Source organism: Chiloscyllium punctatum, chromosome 38 (genome assembly GCF_047496795.1).
Source record: "Chiloscyllium punctatum isolate Juve2018m chromosome 38, sChiPun1.3, whole genome shotgun sequence".
In the NCBI taxonomy this organism is placed as follows: Eukaryota; Metazoa; Chordata; class Chondrichthyes; order Orectolobiformes; family Hemiscylliidae; genus Chiloscyllium; species Chiloscyllium punctatum.
Window position 1 is genome coordinate 73,581,275 of NC_092776.1, and position 19,208 is coordinate 73,600,482.

At 43.5% G+C, this 19,208-nt stretch overlaps 1 long non-coding RNA gene across 1 annotated transcript in view; it reads right to left on the reverse strand.

Moving 5' to 3' along the window:
* LOC140463690 (uncharacterized) overlaps nucleotides 1-2,607 on the reverse strand; it is a 64,968-nt gene extending 62,361 nt beyond the window's left edge. The window contains exons 1-2 of the long non-coding RNA XR_011954736.1: nucleotides 2,486-2,607; nucleotides 1,388-1,503 (exon numbers count right to left, since the gene is read on the reverse strand). This is a non-coding gene — a long non-coding RNA (uncharacterized lncRNA). The remainder of the gene's footprint in view (nucleotides 1-1,387; nucleotides 1,504-2,485) is intronic.
* Between the last annotated feature and the right edge of the window lie 16,601 nt (nucleotides 2,608-19,208).

A 19,208-nucleotide genomic window follows, 5' to 3' on the forward strand; every position in this document is an offset into this window, starting at 1 on the left:
AGAGCTAGCCAACTGGATACAAAATGGGATGACAGTGGGAGACAGCGGGTGGTGGAAGAGGGTTGTTGTTCAGACTGGAGGCCTCTGACCAGCAGTGTGCTGTAAGGATTGGTGCTGGGACCACTGTTGTGCACCATTTACATAAACAATCTGAGTGAAAATATAGGAGTCCCTGTTAGTACGTTTATGGATACCAAGATGAGTGGAAGAGTGGGCAGGAAATATAGTTATCGAAGGGGATGGTAATCAACTGGGCCAGTGGGCCAAGGAATGAAAGATGGAGTTTAATTCAGGTGTTGGATTTAGTTCAGACAAACCAAGGAGGACTAACACAGGTAATGGTCAGGCCCTGGGCAGTGTTGTAGAAAAGGGAGAGACCAAGGGGTGCAGCTACATTGTTCCTTGGACTGGCATCACAGGGTGACAGGGTGTTGAACGCGGCAATTGGCACACTTGTCTTCATTGGTCAGAGCATTGAGTACATGAGTTGGAGATATTTGTAACATTGTTGTCAATATTTCTGCTGGGCAGAGGAGGCCACGGGGTGACCTTATAAAGGTTTATGAAACCATGTAGGACCTAAGTAAGGTGAATAGCCAAGGGTAGGTGTGTCCATAGCAGGAGGCATAAACATGAGGTGTGAGAGCAAGGATTTAAAGAGGGAGCTGAGGGGCAACATTATCCACAGAAGATGGTGCATAGACGGAATGGACTGCCAGAGGAAATGGTGAAAACAAGTACAATTACAACATGGAAAAGACACTCGAGCAGGTACATGGAGAGGAGAAGGTTTGAAGGGGTATGGGCCAAACACAGGCAAATGCAAATCATTCCATTTAGGGAACCTCGGCCGAAGGGTCATGCCGCACAAAAACAGACCCCATGTCTCCAGTTATTGGAGGAGGGGACTATCGAGACAAGGCATGTTGTAGAGACTGAAGCAAGTTACAGTGATAGGGATGGTCATCTGGACTGGAGGTTTCAAATATGTGAAATAATTTTTGAGAGGGGAGGGGATGACAGAGATAGGAACTGTTATAGGAGTTAGAATGATTGAAGACACTGGTCCTCAATATAAGCCATAGATACAGTGTTGGAGAAGGAATAGGGAACAGAAAGATCCCAGGCAGCATTACCACCCTCTCGTGGGAGGCCTGCTTTCCCCTCAGTTGTTCTGATGCTCCCTAAGAAAGCACAGGCCTGGACTGATAACTGGGAACTCCCGATGCTGTCTCATTACAACAAAACTTGCAGCAGGCTTGGTGATTGAGCCTGGGGTGTGTCTGTACTGTGCTCCCCCTCCAGCACTTTCTCTATGTCATGTCTTGTTAGCTGATGTTTGGATCCCCCTTATTACTTTCTGCTCTGTGCACTGGAATGATCTTACCTGGCAGCAGGATTTATTGAAGACACCCGAACTCCCTGACTTTGTCTTTCTGGCTGACCAACCATCGTCCCAACCTGCAGTTGGCAAGTCTATTGAGTCAGGAACACCATGAGTACCTGTAGAAGACACAGAAATAGTCAGAATAGACTAATGCTTTGAGGGCTACACATAGAATGGCACTGAGCCCCACAGAGATCTGGAAAATCCCAGTCTCCATTCCTGACCTGTGCTGCCTCATCTCTCTGGAGTGGAGAACTCTGTTGGCTCATGATCTGGAGTAGCTTCAAAAGTGAGAGACGCTGACAGAGGCAGCAATTAGACCCACACAGTGAGGGATACCACATGGAGAGGTACCGAGTCACATCACCAGAGTGCTGGGTCAAACAATTGTGCAGGAAGAAAGAGTTTTGATTCATGTTGCACTGGGATATACAAACTGTGAGCAGGTGAAGTGATGGCCTAGTGGCATTAATGTGTGACAATTTATCCAGAAACTCAGCAAGTGTTCTCTGGACACAAATTCAAATCCCACCATTGCAAATGATTGAATGAGAAGGAAATGCTTCAAAAATGATGTAATTAAAAACCTGTAAGTGAGTATTAAACAATTGCTTATGTTAAGAAAAATCCATCGGGTGAATTCCTGTCTTTAATGAAGTAATCTAAGATGGGACTGGGATATCACAGGTATTACAGAAACATCCAGCTGAGGGAGGGACAGGACAGGCAGCTCAATGTTCCAGGGGACAGATGCTGCAGGAAGGACAGAAGGGGAGCTGAGAGAGGAGGAGAGCTGCTGGTTCTGATGGGGTGAAACATCCCAGCAGGACTGAGAGAGGATATTCCTGCAGGATCGCCCAGTGACGCTGTGTTCGTGGAATTAATCAATAACAATGGGGCTTCCCTTTCCTCTGATTGTTCTACAGACCCCCAGAGCCCCGCCCTCCTGCACCTTGACCTTCTCAAGATGGCGGCCCTCAGGCCCGCGCTCCCTCTTCCCTCAAACAAATGGCGGCCGTGACCCTGGGCCCCTTCCCTGATCAGAGACCGCCGCCTCCTGACCCAGGCCTGGAGGGTCTTTTTCGAGTTATTTTTAACCTGATTCCAGGACTTGTGAAATCTCTCCGCTCCTTTCTCCCAGCTTGGCTCCCAGACAACAACTCTGAGCGCCGCTCTCTGAAGCTGATCGCAGCCGCTGCCGGAGAAAGCAGCTCCATGTCTATCTTTCTCAGTGTCCTGATCAATGTGACAGTGCGCATGCTCTGTATGGAAACCAAACTGCGCGTGCGTCTGAGATTGCCAGTGAGTTTATCGACAATATTCATAACTGCACAGGATCATGGGTGAAATAATAGTCATTAACAAATGCTCTGTCGAGTTGCAATCATTGAGTGGTTTATATGCAAATAGATTGATCGATCCAATTTAACCATGCTAGCCAGGTATGTAAATTACCAATTGTTCTGGGAGTTTCAAAATAAGTTTCTTACTCGACTTGTGTAAACCGACCTGTGAATTATTCTCAGCTCGTCCCCCTACACTATTTCAAAATCACCCATGTGTTTCTCTCAGGATTGTTTAAATCTCCCTAATGTACGTTATCAGATTCACATCTCAACTATTTCTTAAAAATCTCACATTGATTCATGGGAGAGGTGTCATGCTCCACTGTGTCGTGAGGATGATCAATTCTGCAAAATAGTTTGCTTTCTGACCAATCCTGAAGCGTTCAACCCCGAGAATGCTTTGGTCCCGCTCCTCACTCACTCTGGTTGGCGGACCGGCCGCTGCTCGGTCCTCCAGTCCAGCCCCTTCCTCCCAATTGCAGAGTTGATTCAGGCGTGACTCAGCAGGCTCAGGGACAAGGGAAGTTAGAGTCGATGCCTTGTGATATCTTGAAACTATCCCGAATCTTGGATCGAGAGGCCTGAGAGGTGCAGGTGTCCCGAAGATATTCCCTAAAGTGCTCTGCTCGGAGGTGTCCAGTCTCCCCAATGTAGAGGAGACCGCATCGGGAGCAACGGATACAATAAATGATATTACTGGATGTGCAGGCAAAACTTTGAGGTAATTGGAAGGCTCCTTTAGGGCCTTGGATAGAGGTGAGGGAGGTAGTGTGGGCGCAGGTTTTGCAATTCCTGCAGTGGCAGGGGAAGGTGCCAGATTGGGAGTGTGGGTAGTGGGGGGGCGTGGACCTGACCAGGTAGTCATGGAGGGAACGGTCTTTGCGGAAGTCAGAAAGGGGTGGGGAGGGAAATATATCCCTGGTGGTGGAGTCTGTTTTGAGGTGGCAGAAATGTCGGCGGATGATTTCGTTTATGCGAAGGTTGGTAGGGTGGAAGGTGAGCACCAGGGGCGTTTTGTCCTTGTTATGTTTGAAGGGGTGGGGTCTGAGTGCAGAGGTGTGGGTTGTGGACGAGATGCATTGGAGGGCATCTTTAACCATGTGGGAAGGGAAATTGTGGTCTCTAAAGAAGGAGGCCACCTGGTGTGTTGTGTGGTGAAACTGATCCTCCTGGGAGCAGATACAGCAGAGGCGGAGGAATTGGGAATACCGGATGGCATTTTTGCAAGAGGTAGGGTGGGAACAGGTGTAATCCAGGTAGCTGTGGGAGTCGGTGGGTTTGTAAAAAATATCAGTGTCAAGTCGATCATTATTAATGGAGATGGAGAGGTGTAGGAAGGGGAGGGTGGTGTCAGAGATGGTCCAGGTAAATTTAAGGTCAGGGTGGAATGTGTTGGTGAAGTTGATGAATTGCTCAACCTCCTCGCAGGAACACGAGGTGGCACCAATGCGGTCATCAATGTAGCGGAGGAAGAGGTGGGGAGTGGTGCTGGTGTAACTATGGAAGATCAACTGTTCTACACAGCCAACAAAGAGACAGGCATAGCTGGGGACCTTACGTGTTCCAATGGCTACCCTCTTGTTCTGGATGAAGTGAGAGAATTCAAAGGAGAACTTGTTAAGGGTGAGGACCAGTTCAGCCAAATGAATGAGAGTGTTGGTGTAAGGGTACTGTTGGGGAAGTCGGGAGAGGAAAAACTGGAGGGCTTGGAGTCCCTGGTCATGGCGGATCGAGGTGTAGAGGGATTGAATATCCATGGTGAAGATGAGGCATTAGGGGCCGGGGAAACGGAAGTCTTGGAGGAGGTGGACGGCGTGGGTGGTGTCTCGAATGTATGTGGGGAGTTCCTAGACTAGGGGGGATAGGACAGTGTCGTGGTAGGTAGAGATGAGTTCAGTGGGGCAGGAGCATGTTGAGACAATGGGTCGGCCAGGGTGGTCAGGCTTGTGGATCTTGGGAAGGAGGTGGAACCGGGCAGTGCGGGGTTCCCGGACTGTGAGGTTGGAAGCTGTGGCTGGGAGATTTCCTGAGGCGATAAGGTTCTGCATGGTCTGGGAGATGATGGTTTGGTGATGGGGGTGTGGGGTCATGGTCGAGGGGGCAGGAGGAAGAGGTGTCCTCGAGTTGGCGTTTGGCTTCAGCGGTGTAAAGGTTAGTGTGCCAGACTACCACTGCGCCCCCTTTATCTGCTGGTTTGATGGTGAGGTTGGGATTAGAGCAAAAGGATTGGAGGGCTGCGCGTTGTGAGAGTGAGAGGTTTTAGTGGGGGAGGGGGGACGACAGGTTGAGGCGGTTAATGTCCTGGCGGCAGTTGGAAATGAAGAGGTCGAGGGCAGGTAATAGGCCAGCGCGAGGTGTCCAGGTGGATGCAGTGTGTTGGACATGGGCAAAGGGGTCCTCGGAAGGTGGGCCGGAGTCTTGATTGTGAAAGTAAGCTCGGAGACGGAGGCAACAGAAGAATTGTTCGATGTCACGGCGTGTATTAAATTCATTGATGAGTGGACGGAGGGGGATGAAGGTGAGGCCTTTGCTAAGATCTGATCGTTCGTCCCCAGTGAGGGGAAGGTCTGGAGGGATGGTGAAAACTCGGCAGGTCTGGGAGCTGGGATCTGGTGTGAGTGTGGAGCTGGGAGTAGGGGCGGAGCCTGTAAATGGATGGGGGAAATGGAGGTGGAGTCATGAGCAGGGTTCCACCCCCATTCCCCCCATGCTGACGTCATCATCCTAGGAAAAATACCTCCATTGTCTACCTTTCTAATCCTCTGATCATCTTGTATATCTCTATCAAATCCCCTCTCGCCTTGTTCTTGCCAATGAGAAGAGTTTCAAGTCTCTCAGCCTTTCCTCACAAGACCTTCTCTCCAGACCAGGCAATGTTCTGGTAAATCTCCTCTGCACATTTTCTAATGTTTCCAGATCCTTCCCGAAATATGGGCACCAGAACTGAACACAATATTCCAAGTGTAGCTGCACCAGCATTTTGTATACTTGCAGTATGGTATTTCAACTTCGGAACTCAATCCCTCCACGAATGAAGCCGAACACACCGTTTGCCGCCTTAACAGCACTATCAACCTGGGTGGCAACTTTCAGGGATCTATGTACATGGACTCAAAGATCCCTCTGCACACCACACTACCAAGATTTTTTCCATTGACCCAGTATTCAGCCTTCCTGATATTCTTCTCAAAGTGCATCACCTCACATTTAGTTGCATTGAACTCTATTTGCCACCTCTCAGCCCAATTCTGCAGTTTATCCAAGTCCGCTTGCAACCTGTAACATTCTTCCACATTGTCCACTACTACACTGACTTTAGTGTCATCTGCAAATTTCCTAATCCATTCACCTATACCTGCAGTGGTCCCAAAACAGATCCTGGTGGCACATGACCAGTAACTGGACTCATCACGTTTGCCTCATACGCAAAAGGTCCCCAGTTTGAAACTGGGCAGAAACTGCTTTGTTATTCAACTGCAGAATTTTACATGGACAAGAACGGAGCTTTCTTGCTTGCTTTCCCATCTGCAAACCTGCCTTCGAATTTGCTTGAACAAATCTGCTCTCGTAGTGAGACTTGTTTCTATGCCTCTGCATTTTCTCCAACAGCCTACCATGTGGAACCTTGTCAAAGGCTTTACTTTTGTCCATGTATACCACGTCAAATGCCCTACCCTTATCTACAAGCTTGATGACCGTCTCAAAAAACTCAGAGGTTTGTGAGACATGACCTGCCCTTGACAAAACCAAGTTGACTATCTGAAATCAAATTGATGTTTGCCAGATGATTTTAAATCTTATAATCCTTTTCTAAACCTTTCCTACAACAGAAGTAAGGCTCACTGGTCTATAATTACCTGGATCATCTCTCCTGCCCTTCTTGAACAAGGACACAACATTTGCAATCTTCCACTGCTCTGGTATGAAATCTGCAGACAATGACAACTCAAATATCCAAGCCAAAGGCTATGCTTGTCCATTTTCACTCCTTCCAGCATTGATAACACCTGTTCATAACTAACCTTGATGATTTCTAGTCTAATATCTCATACCTCATTCTGCTCCTCTACAATATTCTCCTTTTGCTGAGTGAAAACTGATGAGAAATGTTCATTTAGCATCTCTCCGATCTCCACAGGGTCAACACTCATCTTCCCATTCTGTCTGTGATTGGCCCTATTACCCCCCTAATCATCTTTTTATTCCTCACATACCTATAGAAAGCTTAAGGGTTCTCTTTTATTCTATATGTTAAAGACTGGTCGTGTCCTCTCTTTGCTCTTTTTAACTCTCTCTCTTTAAATCCTTCTCAGCTGATCTGTAATTCTCCATCTCCTCATCTGAACCATCTTGCCTCATCAACATTTAAAAGCTTCCTTCTTCTTCGTAACAAGAGATGCAGTTTCCACAGTAAACCAAGGTTCCCTTACCTTATCACTTCCTCCTGCCTGACAGGGACATACCTATCAAGGACACGCAATATCTGTTCCTTAAACCAGCTCCACATTTCCATTGTCTGAATTCCCTGCATTTTGCTACCCCATTCTGTGCATCTAATTCTTGCCTAATAGCATTATAATTGCCCTTGCCTGATCAATAACTCTTGACCTGTGGCATGTACTAATTCCTTTCCATCACTAAACTAAACTTAACTGAATTATGGTCACTCTTTCCAAAGTGCTCACCTACAACTAAATCAAACACCTAGTCTGGTTCATTACCAAGGACCAGATCCAATGTGGCCTCCCCTCTTGTCGGCCCTTCAACATACTGTGTCAGGAAACCCTCCTGTACACATTAGATAAAAACCGATCCATCCAACGTATTAGATTAATAACATGTCCAGTCAATTTTGGGGAAGTTAAAGTCCCCCATAATGACCACCCTGTTACTTTCACTCCTATCCAGAATAATTTTGCTAATCCTCTCTTCCACCTCCCTGGAACTCTGCAGAGGCCTATATATAAAATAAATTCCAAGCAGTGTGACCTCCCCTCTTCTGTTTCTAACCTCAGCCCACACTACCTCAGGAGACCAGTCCTCATCAAAAGTTCTCTCAGCCACCGTTATACACTCCTCGACTAACGTGACATGTATGGACCCATTGCAGTGCTTCAAACTCCATGAGGCAGCCATACCCTCAGACAGACAGACTCAGTCTGGAACCTTCTCTGTCCTTAAGACCTTACGCACTGCCTGTGCTCCTCCATTTCCCCTTTGCACATTCCGTTTCCAACCCACCCCACCTGTATCACTCCACGAATGGTGCTGTCAAGGGCAGAAGTCTATGGAATACCCTCCCTCACCTTCTCTATCCTCCTTTTAAGATGTATTTTAAAATCATTCTCTTTAATCAATATTTTGATCATCCATGAAGCACCTTGGGAGATTTGCCATTGTAAAAGACTCCATTCAATGCAAATAGTTGTTGTTATTGCTGTACATTCGGAGAAACTGGAATGATGCATTCAAAATTCCAACAAGAAAGTCACTGACAGATGTTGTGTGCAGGCCACCAAATAATAACATCACATTGGGATGGGGAATAAACAAAGAAATAACTATTGCCGGTAAAATGGTACAGCTATTATCATGGGTGATTTTAATCTACATGTAGTTTGGTCGAACCAGCTCAGTCAGGGTAGCCTTGAGTTTATTAAGTGTATCCATGATAGTTTTCTTGAACAGTATGAAATGGAACTGACAAGGGAGCAATCTATCCAGCATTTGGCCCCTGTGCCATGAGACAGGAATAATTAATGACCTCAGAGTTAGGGATCCTCTTGAAAGAAGTGATCACTGTATGGTTGAATTTAGAATACATATGGAGAGTGTGAAGATAAAATCTAACACCTGGGTCCTGTGCTTCAAAACAGGGAACTACAATAGAATGAGGGAGAACCTGGATAAAGTAGACTGGAAACAAAGATTTTATGGTGGGACAGTTTATGAGCAGTGGAAGATTTTCAGAGGCACTTTACAAAGTGCTCAGCAATGATATATTTCAGTGAAAAGGAAGGACTGTAAGAAAAGGCATACTCTGTGATGGGTATCTACGGAAAGCAATCAAATTGAAAGGGAAAGCATGCAAAGTGGCCAAAAACAGCCTGAAACTAGAACTGGGAAAACTATAAAGGTCAACAGAAAGCCACAGAAGAGCTATAAAGAAAAGTAAGATAGAACATAAGAAAACAGACTATAAAGACAGAAAACAAAATTTTATATTGAATGAGAAAAGAGTGGCTAAAGTAAATGTTGGTCCTTTGGAAAATGAGAAGGAACATTTAATTATGGGATATCACAGTGGAGGACACTAATATCTTGCCAATAATTAGCAAAGAGACAAAGATAGGTGAGGATTTGGAAACTGTCATTATTACGGAACAGCTAGTGTTGGACTGTTGGAGTTAATTGAGCTAATGACAGAAAAGTCTTCTGAGCCTGATGGAATGCATCCCAGGGTACTAAAGGAGATGCCAGGAGAAATAGCAAATGCACTGGCAGTAATTTTCCAAAATTGACTGGACTCTGTGGCAGTCCCAGCAGATTGGAAAGCAGCAAAAGTGACGCCACGTTTTTAAAAAGGAGGTGGACAAAAGGTGGGGAATTATACACAAGTTAGCTTATTCTCTGTCGTGGGAAAGATGCTTGCGTCTATTATTAAGGAAGAAATAGCAGGGAATCTTAATAGCAATTGTCCCATTGGACAACAGAGCGTGGGTTCATGTAGGGCAGGTCATGCTTCACAAATCTTTTGGAATTCTATGAAGACATTTTGAGCAAGGTGGACAACAAGGACCCAGTGGATGCGGTGTACCCAGATTTCCAAAAGGCCTTCAACGAGGTGCTGTGCAAGAGGCAGTTGCATAATATAAAGGTGCATGGTGTTAGGAGTAGAGTATTAGCATGGATAGAAGATTGGTTGACTAACAGGAAGCAAAGTGTGGGGATAAATGAGTACTATTCCGGCTGGCAATCAGTGACTAATAGTGTGGCTCAGGGATCAGTGTTGGGACTGCGATTATTTAGAAATGATACAGATGATTTGGAGTTGGTGACCACATGTAGGGTGTCAAAGTTTGCATATGACACTAAGATGAGTAGCAGAACAAAGTGTGCAGAGAACTGTGAAACTTTGCAGAGGAACATAGATACATTGAGTGAGTGGGCAATGGTCTGGCATTTGGAATAGAATGTTCATAAATGTAAAGTCCTACTGTTTGGTTGAAGTAACATTAAAAATGAGATTATTACTTGAGTTTTAAAAAGTTGCATCATTTGCTATGCAGGGGCACGTGAGTAACCTTCTGCATGAAGGTTGGTCACCAGGTACAACAATCAACTCAGAAGGCAAATGGAATTTTGGCCTTCATTGCTGAAGGGATTGTGTTTAAAAGCAGAGGTTATGTTCCAGCTGTATTGGGTGCTGGTGAGCCCACACCTGGAGTACTGCATGTAGTTTCTGTCTCCTTACTTGCTCAAGGATGTACCGGCACTGGAGGGGGTGCAAAGGAGGTTAACTAGGTTGATTCTGGAGTTGAGGGGGTTATCTTAACAGAGACTGAGTAGATTGGGATTATATTTATTGGAAATCAGAAGAATGGGAAACATATAAAATAATGAATGGAATGGATAAAACAGAAGTAGAGAGAATGTTTCCACTGGCAGGTGAATCTAGGACAAGAGGGCATCACCATAAGACTAGAGGCAGCAAATTTAGGACTGAATTGAGAAGAACTTCTTGACCTCTGTGGAATTCATTACCCAGGGAAGTAGTTGATGCTAGTTCAGTAAACGTTTTAAAGCTAAGGTAGGTTTTTTAAAAAAGAATTAATTAATTAATTAAGGGATATGGTGAGAACGTTGGTAAATGGTTCTGCGTCCACAAAATGATCAGCCATGATCTTAATGAATGGCAGAGCAAGCTCAAAGGACAGGACGGCCTTCTCCTGTTCCTAGTTCTTTTGTTGTTATATTTTGCATTCCTCCCACGCTCTTGACTTTCAGGTGCTGGTGTTAGATTAGGATGGACAAAATTAAAATTCACAGAACACCAGGTTATAGTCCAACAGGTTTATTGGGAAGCACTCGCTTTGCAGCTTCTTCATCAGGTGGTTGTGTGATTTTTAACTTTGTGTCTCACTCTAGTAACTGATAAACAGCAACAAAAGCCACGAAGCAGTGCGCATGCTCCAGGCAACAATGGTCCCTTGGTGGTTGATGTCAGCAGAAGACCAATGGAAAGGCAGGGACTCAGCTGGAGGACCTGGCGGGGCATTTGGTCCTCCGACCAATCAGAGTAAATGAGGGACGGGACTAGACTATACCACGTGATCATCCTCACGGTGGGCGCGGATGTGCGGGACGTGTGGATGGAGAGCTGTTGGTAAGGAAAGAAATAAACAGCAGGAAGTTGGACGGATATGGTGTTGGTATGGGCTGAGAGGTTTTACAAACATTTGGTGCACATCGGAAAATACAAATTTGAAACTTACAGTCCCGTTTTTGCAGTAAACGGGAAAATAACCTCATCGTGTGATCGCCGCCATCTTTATTCGGGGCAATGATTCACTGGACACGTGCGCGGCCGCCAGCTTTTTCGGGGGCAAAGTTCAGAGGTGTGTATGTGCAGCCCTCCCTGGTAGAGAGTCATAGGGCAGGATTTACCCAGAGCACATTCAAACCCAGAGAAATGGATGTTTTTTTTCTGGATTTGTTTCTTCATCCATTTAAATGATTTGGGTGTGAATAGAGCCGGTACAGTTCGTAATTTTGCAGATGACACCAAAATTGGAGGTATTGTGGACAGTGATAAAGGTTGTCTCAGAATACAATGGGATATTGATCAGATGGGCCAATGGGCTGCGGAGTTGTAGATAGGGTTTAATTTAGGTAAATGTGAGGTGCTGCATTTTAGAAAAGCAAATCAGAGCAGGACTCACACTGAATTTTAAGGTCTTGGAGAGTCTTGCTGAACAAAGAGACCTTGGAGTGCATGTTCGTAGTTCCTTGAAAGTAGAGTCACAGATAGAAAGGATAGTGAAGAAATTGTTTGGGATTCTTCCCTTCGTTGGTCAGAGCATTGAGTAAAGGAGCTGTACAGGACATTGGTTCGGCCACTTTTGGAATATTGTGTGCAATTCTGGTCTCCCTCTTATCAGAATGAGGCACTGAAACATGGAAAGTTTGAGAATTGATTTTTTTTAAGGATGTTGCCAGGGTTGGAGGATTTGAGTTGCAGGGAGAGGCATAATAGGCTGGGGCCATTTTCCCTGGAGTGTCACAGGCTGAGGTGTGATGTTGAAGAGGTTTATAAAATCAGAAGGGGCATGGATCGCATAAATAGACAAGGTGTTTACCCTGGGGAGGTGGAGCCCAGAACTAGAGGATATAGGTTTAGGGTGAGATGGGAAAATTCAAAAGGAGCCAAAAGGGCAACCAAAATTGTAACATTTAAAAGGCATTTGAATAGGAAGGGTTCAGAAGGATGTCGGTCAAGTGCTGGCAAATGGGAATAGTTTAGATTAGAATATCTGGTTTGCATAAATGGGTTGGACTGAAGAGTCTGTTTTGGTGCTAGACATCTCTGACTGTGGGATCATGAAAGTGAACACTGCCCTGATTCACCTCTTGGCTCCTTGATATCCAAATGTTCATTATCTCGCTTCCTCAGTCTCACGTGAGTGTATTTTTGCCATGTTTAGTATTTTACTACTACGTTCACAGACCTTTTTGTAAATGGATTGTTCACTGCTGCCCGACTCCTGACCGGATGCTGCTCCATTATCAGGTTATTTTTTCCACAATATCTTTGACAGTCAAGAATTCTTTTTTCCAATAGTGAGTGGATTTTCCTTCCATTTCTGACAGTCAAATTCTGCACCATTTTCATTCCCTATAATTCATATTGCACTCCCTGAAACATCATGTGTATTTCTCCTTCCACAGATACCAGTGATCATTGGCAAAGCCCTGTTGCCTGTGGAGAGGCTGATGTTTGACTTCCTTGTACAGCTGCAGTTTGAATGGTGAAGGTGCTCCTACAATGTGGTTGGGTAAGAGACATTACAGATTATTCACTCAGCGATAGTGAAAAGTAGAAGATATCTGTAAAAATCAACATGTTTTTAATTTCACAAAAATATTGGGAACTTTTGACATAAGGCCACAGATGGAGAATATTATGTCCAGTGACCAAAACCATTGCCAAATAGGCAATTTTTCAGGAATGCCTTAAAGGAAGAAAGCAGATCTTAGAGGGTGGGAATTCCAGACCATGTTGCCTTGGAATCTATAGAAACAGTCACACAGCTGAACTCAAAAATAAACACATCATTGGGAGTCTAAACTAAAATGAGTAATTGAGATATGAAAGGGTGTGTGGTGCAGGAAGATAGGAATGATTACAGCCCGGAATTAAGTCAAGGGTGTGAAAGTAAATTGTTGTTGCTTGTAAATGGGAGCCTTTTGATGGATCAGCAAGTTCTGGTACAAGTGAGCACTTGGGCGGTAGAGTTTTCAATATTCTGAAGGTTATAGGGAGGGTGATTGTGGGATGCTGGCCAGGAGTGGGTTTAAATAATGAAATCTAGAGTTAACAAAAGGAATGAATGAGAGTTTCAGTAAATGAGCTGAGACTGTGGTGAGGTCAGGTGATATCACTGAAGTCGAAATAGTGGTCTTGGAGTGGGACTGGGCTATCACCCTCACCTCACCTCTGGAATTCAGCTGTTTGTCAAAGTTTGTGAATCAAGTTTGTAACAAGATCAGGAGCTGAGTGGCCCTGGCAGAACCCAAACTGGGTTTCACAGAAGGTTATTGCTGAGCAGCTGCGTGGCAGCACTGTTGATGACACCTTCCATCACTTCACTGCTGAGCGAGTGTGGACTGATGGAGGGAAATTGGCTCGGTTGGCTCTGTCCTGCGTTTTTGTGTTGAACATCCCTGGGAAATGTTCCACAATGTCAGTAGGTGCCAGTGCTGGACTTGTCTTGGTGGGCAGCAATTTCTGGAGCACAGCCATCAGTATTATTGCCACAATGTTGACAGCCTTTACACTACTTCTCCATTTCTTGATCTGATTTGAAATAAGTTTTCAACCAAGTTGATTCACGTCTGTGATGTCAGGGACCAATGTAGAAGGCTCATCCACTTGGCACTGCTGGCTGAAGATTGCTGCAAATGCTGTTGTCTTGTCTGTTGCATGGATGTGTGAGATCCCTCCATCAGTAAGGGTGGGGATATCTGTGATGCTTCCTGCAGTGAGTTGTTTAATTGTCCATCACCATTCGTGACCAGGTGTGGTAGAACTGCAGAGCTCAGATCTGATCCATTGGTTGTTGGATCACATAGTTCTATTTGGTATTGTTTGTGCTGTTTGGCATGGAGGTTGGGTAGCTTCACCAGGTTGGCACCACATTTTTAGGTATGCCTGGTATTGCTCCTGGCATGCCCTGTGGAACTCTCCATTGAACTAGGGTTGATCCCCTGGCTTGATGTTAATGATTGAATGGGGATATACCAGGCCATGAGATTTAAGATTGGCCTGGAGTACAATTCTGCTGCTGTTGTTGGCCCACAGTGAGACAGAAGTTGCAGGGTCAAGAGGGCTGATTGTGTTGTATTTTCCAGTGCATTGGTAGATGTAATGTGGTCCATCCAGTTTCATTCCTTTGTTGAGACTGTGCAGTGATTAATACAATGAGTGATTTGATTGGCCAGTGTCAGGAATGCAACTTGTAAAAAAAGGTTTTGTGATTTACACATAAAAGAAGTGAAACTATCATGGTATTCCAACAGATGAAAGACTCAACAGACAATCGAGGTATTTTTCAATGGAGAATTTCATTTACATCACGCTAAATTTTTGCTTTAAATTCTGTGCCTTAGAATTGTGCCCTCCACAATCACCTGATGAAGGAGTGGTGCTCCGAAAGCTAGTGTGCTTCCAAATAAACCTGTTGGACTATAACCTGGTGTTGTGTGATTATTAACTAAGAATATTACAGCACTACTAACAGGGCAGCATGTAAACAGGCTCAGTCCAGTTAATCAATACATTCGGAAGGATTTCCTCCAAGTTTGTTGACGCAATATTAGTCAAAACCATCAACTTCAACCTGCAATCTTTCTCTTTACAAAAACTTCAGGCTGACACAAATCTCCCCACCCCACTGCAATGTGGCAACTGGGCCCGGCCCAGGAATTGGAACTGGGACATTTGTGGACTGTGATCTCAAAGGATGGGAGCAAACATAATTCTGACAGATTAGTCCTCAAAGGTGAGTAGCAAGTTTGAGACAAGGCAGGTGATATGTCATCTTGCACTTAGCTTAATTGCATTTCTTATTTACAGTAGTATTTTGCAATGTATAAAACTCCATTCCATGGTTGGGGAGTTTTACCCTAGTTTATCACAGTTGCTGCCTCTCGCTCCCCAAGTCAAATTATAGGATCTATAACAAAACAATAAACTGCAGATACTGGAGACATAAACCCCAGAAACAAAGTGCTGGAGAAACTTAGCAGTTCTGAGGGCATCGGTGAAGAGAAAAAAATGTTACATTTCAAGTTCACTGACTCTTCATCTGAACGGACAAAAGGTCATGAGACTTTGAACTTAGAATGTTTCTTTTTCCCTCAGAGATGCTGCTGGACCTGCGGTTCTCCAACATTGTGCTTTCTATAGTGAAATTTATTTACAAAACAGATCGGAAAATACTAATCTGCAAAAGTGAAAGGTTCATTGTAAACATGAGCGTGGTGTCCACACTTGAGTTACACAAGCACGCCTCAGTTTAAAAACAAGATTTAACTCAGTAACATTCCATCTCAAAATTATCCAAGTTACACCAGTAATAAAGCTCCTCCACCCAATGAGGCACTTCAGCACAATATCCTGCCGTGTTACACACAGCCACCTTTACCAAAGAATGATCACATGTCACAAAATTAAAGGCCAAGAGCATGTCTCTTTAAAGAAGCTGAAGTCAAACTCTCAATTTTTTTGCAAGGATTTTTATTAAACCTGATTGAAAATTTAAATCTCAGAGCATAATCTTTGCTTTTTTTAAACAAAGTTTGTGAGAAAGATCCCACATCTTGCTAAAGGTTCAGTTCGGTCTGATACATAGAGCCAAAGGTCAAGCAAACATCACATTTTCCATTCACTTCTACAAAGGGGTGACATCACATTTCTTCAGTATTTAAAGAATTTTATAAATTGTTTGTAAAATCATTTGTCATGTTAAAGAACTGGACAATAAATGCCATTGTATACAATCAGAGTGAAGCCTGTGACGGCAGATTTAGCTTTGGGGGGCAGTGTGTGTGCTTTCTAAATTCTGGGAGCACTTTGGGAGACTGCTCCCAGATGGTGATAGTGAGCATATCTGGAATGCACTGTTTAGATTTGGGAATCCTTGGGAGACAATCTTTGATTTCAATAGTACTTGGCTTGTGTTGTTGGTGTACAGTAAGCAATTCATAAATTTACTTGTGTATTGTTGTTGACTACCTGAATACCAGGTTGCCTTCAATTGTGTGAATGTATCTATTGTAAATACTTGGAATATTCCAGAACTGCCCAGTGCTTGGCAAATTCAGGGGGGACAAAAAAATCACAATTGATTAATTTGAAATTCAGAATCCAAGAGGACATAACCACTGAAGTATTCAATTCAAATAGTTAAATGGAGTGCTCACATTTGAAATACCTAATATCCATAGGAATGGATGGACTGACAGACAGACTGGGGAGTGTGAAATGTGCTTTGATAAAGTCACCTGCATTTACCAACAGTAATTTGGCAAGCTCGGAAATTTAAAAAACAATACGAGCTTCAGTGCTGCTCCAGTCGGGTCACAAGCTCTGTGAAAAAAAATAACAATGTTCAGGTTTATTGCATACACTCTGAAACACATGTTTCTTCTACAGATCCTGCAAGTTTCCCCAATGAGCATAGTCGATCCAAATGATGTTCCTAACTTTGGCCAACTCATTTCTTTCCGAGCCTCTATAGCCTGAAGACTGACCAGAAGCAATTACTCCACATATGTGGGAACATTACCAACAAGGAGTTTTTCCTTCAGAATTGACTTCCATATTCAGTGTCCAGAAAACATAAAAAGCTTGTTACCTTTTATAGAGCAATGATTCAGTGGGAGTAAAACGCTAACCTTTTAATAATCAAGCTGCCTAAATTTTAAAAATGAACATTTCTTAATAGTTCACTAGATCCTAACGAAATATTTTGAGCAAAACAAATCACATGATACATACTTATTCAGAGAACAAAACAAGTTTGTTCATTGAAGAACCTAGAGGAAAAGGTACTGAAATAATGTGAGTTTGATTTACATTAATCATCATTTCAAGTGCATTCTCTGCATAAATTCTCCTTTTACTCCTCGAAGTTTTCAACTTCTTGATAATTGATAGAATAAAATCACAGTTGTACAACACAAAATCAGACCCTTCAGTATAACTTGCCCATGCTGACCAGATATCCAAAATTAATCTACACCCATTTGCCAGCATTTGTTCCATATCCAACTTAAACCCTTTCTACTGATTCAGTTTATTTTACTTTATCAGCACTTGAAATACTGACTGTTTTTTTCTCCCAACATTGGTTAAAGAAATCATAATTTCATTCATCAAAGTTAATTTTGTAATCTTTCACCAAGAAACAAGTGAGAACAACATATAGCTGAGTGCAAAACAAAATACTGCAGCTGTGCGTTATCTGGGAACACCCTAAATGTGAGGCACTGATACTTTGGTGTAACCTGCAGTCTGGCCAAATTGCAGCAAAAAGCTGTTCGATTTTATCTGCAGACTATTGAATGCAAAATCTTCCTTGCGCAATAATGAGGCAGCATTTTGGGATGTCATTTTTAAAATATATTATTTTCAAAATTACTCACAATTCAGAGCGATCACTTTTTGCTGTCTGCATAACACAGTACGAAAATGTATTAACAGAAAAAAAAGTTTTTTTCTGAGTCACAAATTCATTGATATTGCGTGGGTCCAGCATTTATAAGTAATCATTTTTAAAAATAAATACAGATACATTTACTTACTATGTTGGAGTACAGTCAAGTTTTTTACTGAACAGTGACAGGATTGGACAGAGTCTACATGGATTTAAGAGGGGAATTATACTTAGCAAATCTACTGAAAGAATCTACAGAGTCGAATATTAAAGTAAGAAATAGAAGAACATTTAGTAAAGCTTATCATTAAACATGGTAGATTGGGTTTTGTGAAAGAGAAACTATATTTGACAAATTTGCGACAGTTCATGGAGGAGATAACGAGCAGGGCTGACAAAGGGCAATCCGTGATGTTCTGTATTTGGATTTTAAAAATGCAAATGTTAAGGTGCTACATAAAAGTTAATTGCACAATTTAGGAGCTCATGGTATCGGGGTAATGTATTAGCATGGATTGAGGATTGGTTAACCACACTTGCTGTTGCCGAGTCCTCATTTGCAGTGCTGTATACAATGTTAGCTCCCATATTTAATAAAGGAGACCATTCAAAAAAGATTCACTTAGCTGCTTCGAGGACGAAAGGATTGACCTATCAAGAATAGATACGGGGTGATCTTATGGAAACAAGATTCTGACAAGCTTGACAGGGTGGATGTTGACTAGATCTTTGAGCACCAGTGAAGTCTCGAACCAGGGGACACTACAGAAGGGAACATTCATTTTAGAAAAAGTAAAGAATTTTTTTCTCTCAGTGAATGACTAGAATTTTCTCGCCCCAACTTTTGTGAAAGTTAAATGGGGGAGTGGAATGGTTGCGTTACTCTTCGGAGGGTTGATCCGGCTTGTTGCGCCGAATGGCCTGTTTCCACACAGTAGGGAATCTATGATTCTATCTCAAATTATTTTAAAAGAGGGTAGTAGATTTTTGAAATATTGAGCAGTTTTGGGCTATGCGGATCAAGTATAAAAGAGGTGTTGTGGTCTGGGTTGACCAAGCCATGATCTGATAGAATGGGGCAACAAGCTGAAAGAGATAAATTGCCTACGCCTGCTCCGATTCCTTGAGGCTCCGTTTCATGTTTTTCTTGTCTCCACAGAAGTGTGCGATACAATGTGCTAAAGATCTCAGATGTTGTGAAAATGGTGTGTTTATGTACTGATTCAGATGGCATTGACTCATCAATCACAGCTATGCAGTCATGAGTAGGAAGGGAATTCCCTCCATGAATAAAGGAAATCTACTGCAGAGCTCACACAAAGGGATCCTTCCCCTCAGTCAACTCTCATCACATTACCCAATATATCAGCTAAAGTCGGACACACTGCGCGTGCGAAAGCCAGCAAAGGGACTCTGGGTGATTGATGTCGGCACCGGACCAATGGAAGGATAGTGGGCGGACCTGGAAGACCTAGTGGGAGGAGCTGGAAGACCTAGTGGGAGGTTGGTCCTCCAACCAATCAAGTGAATGAAGGG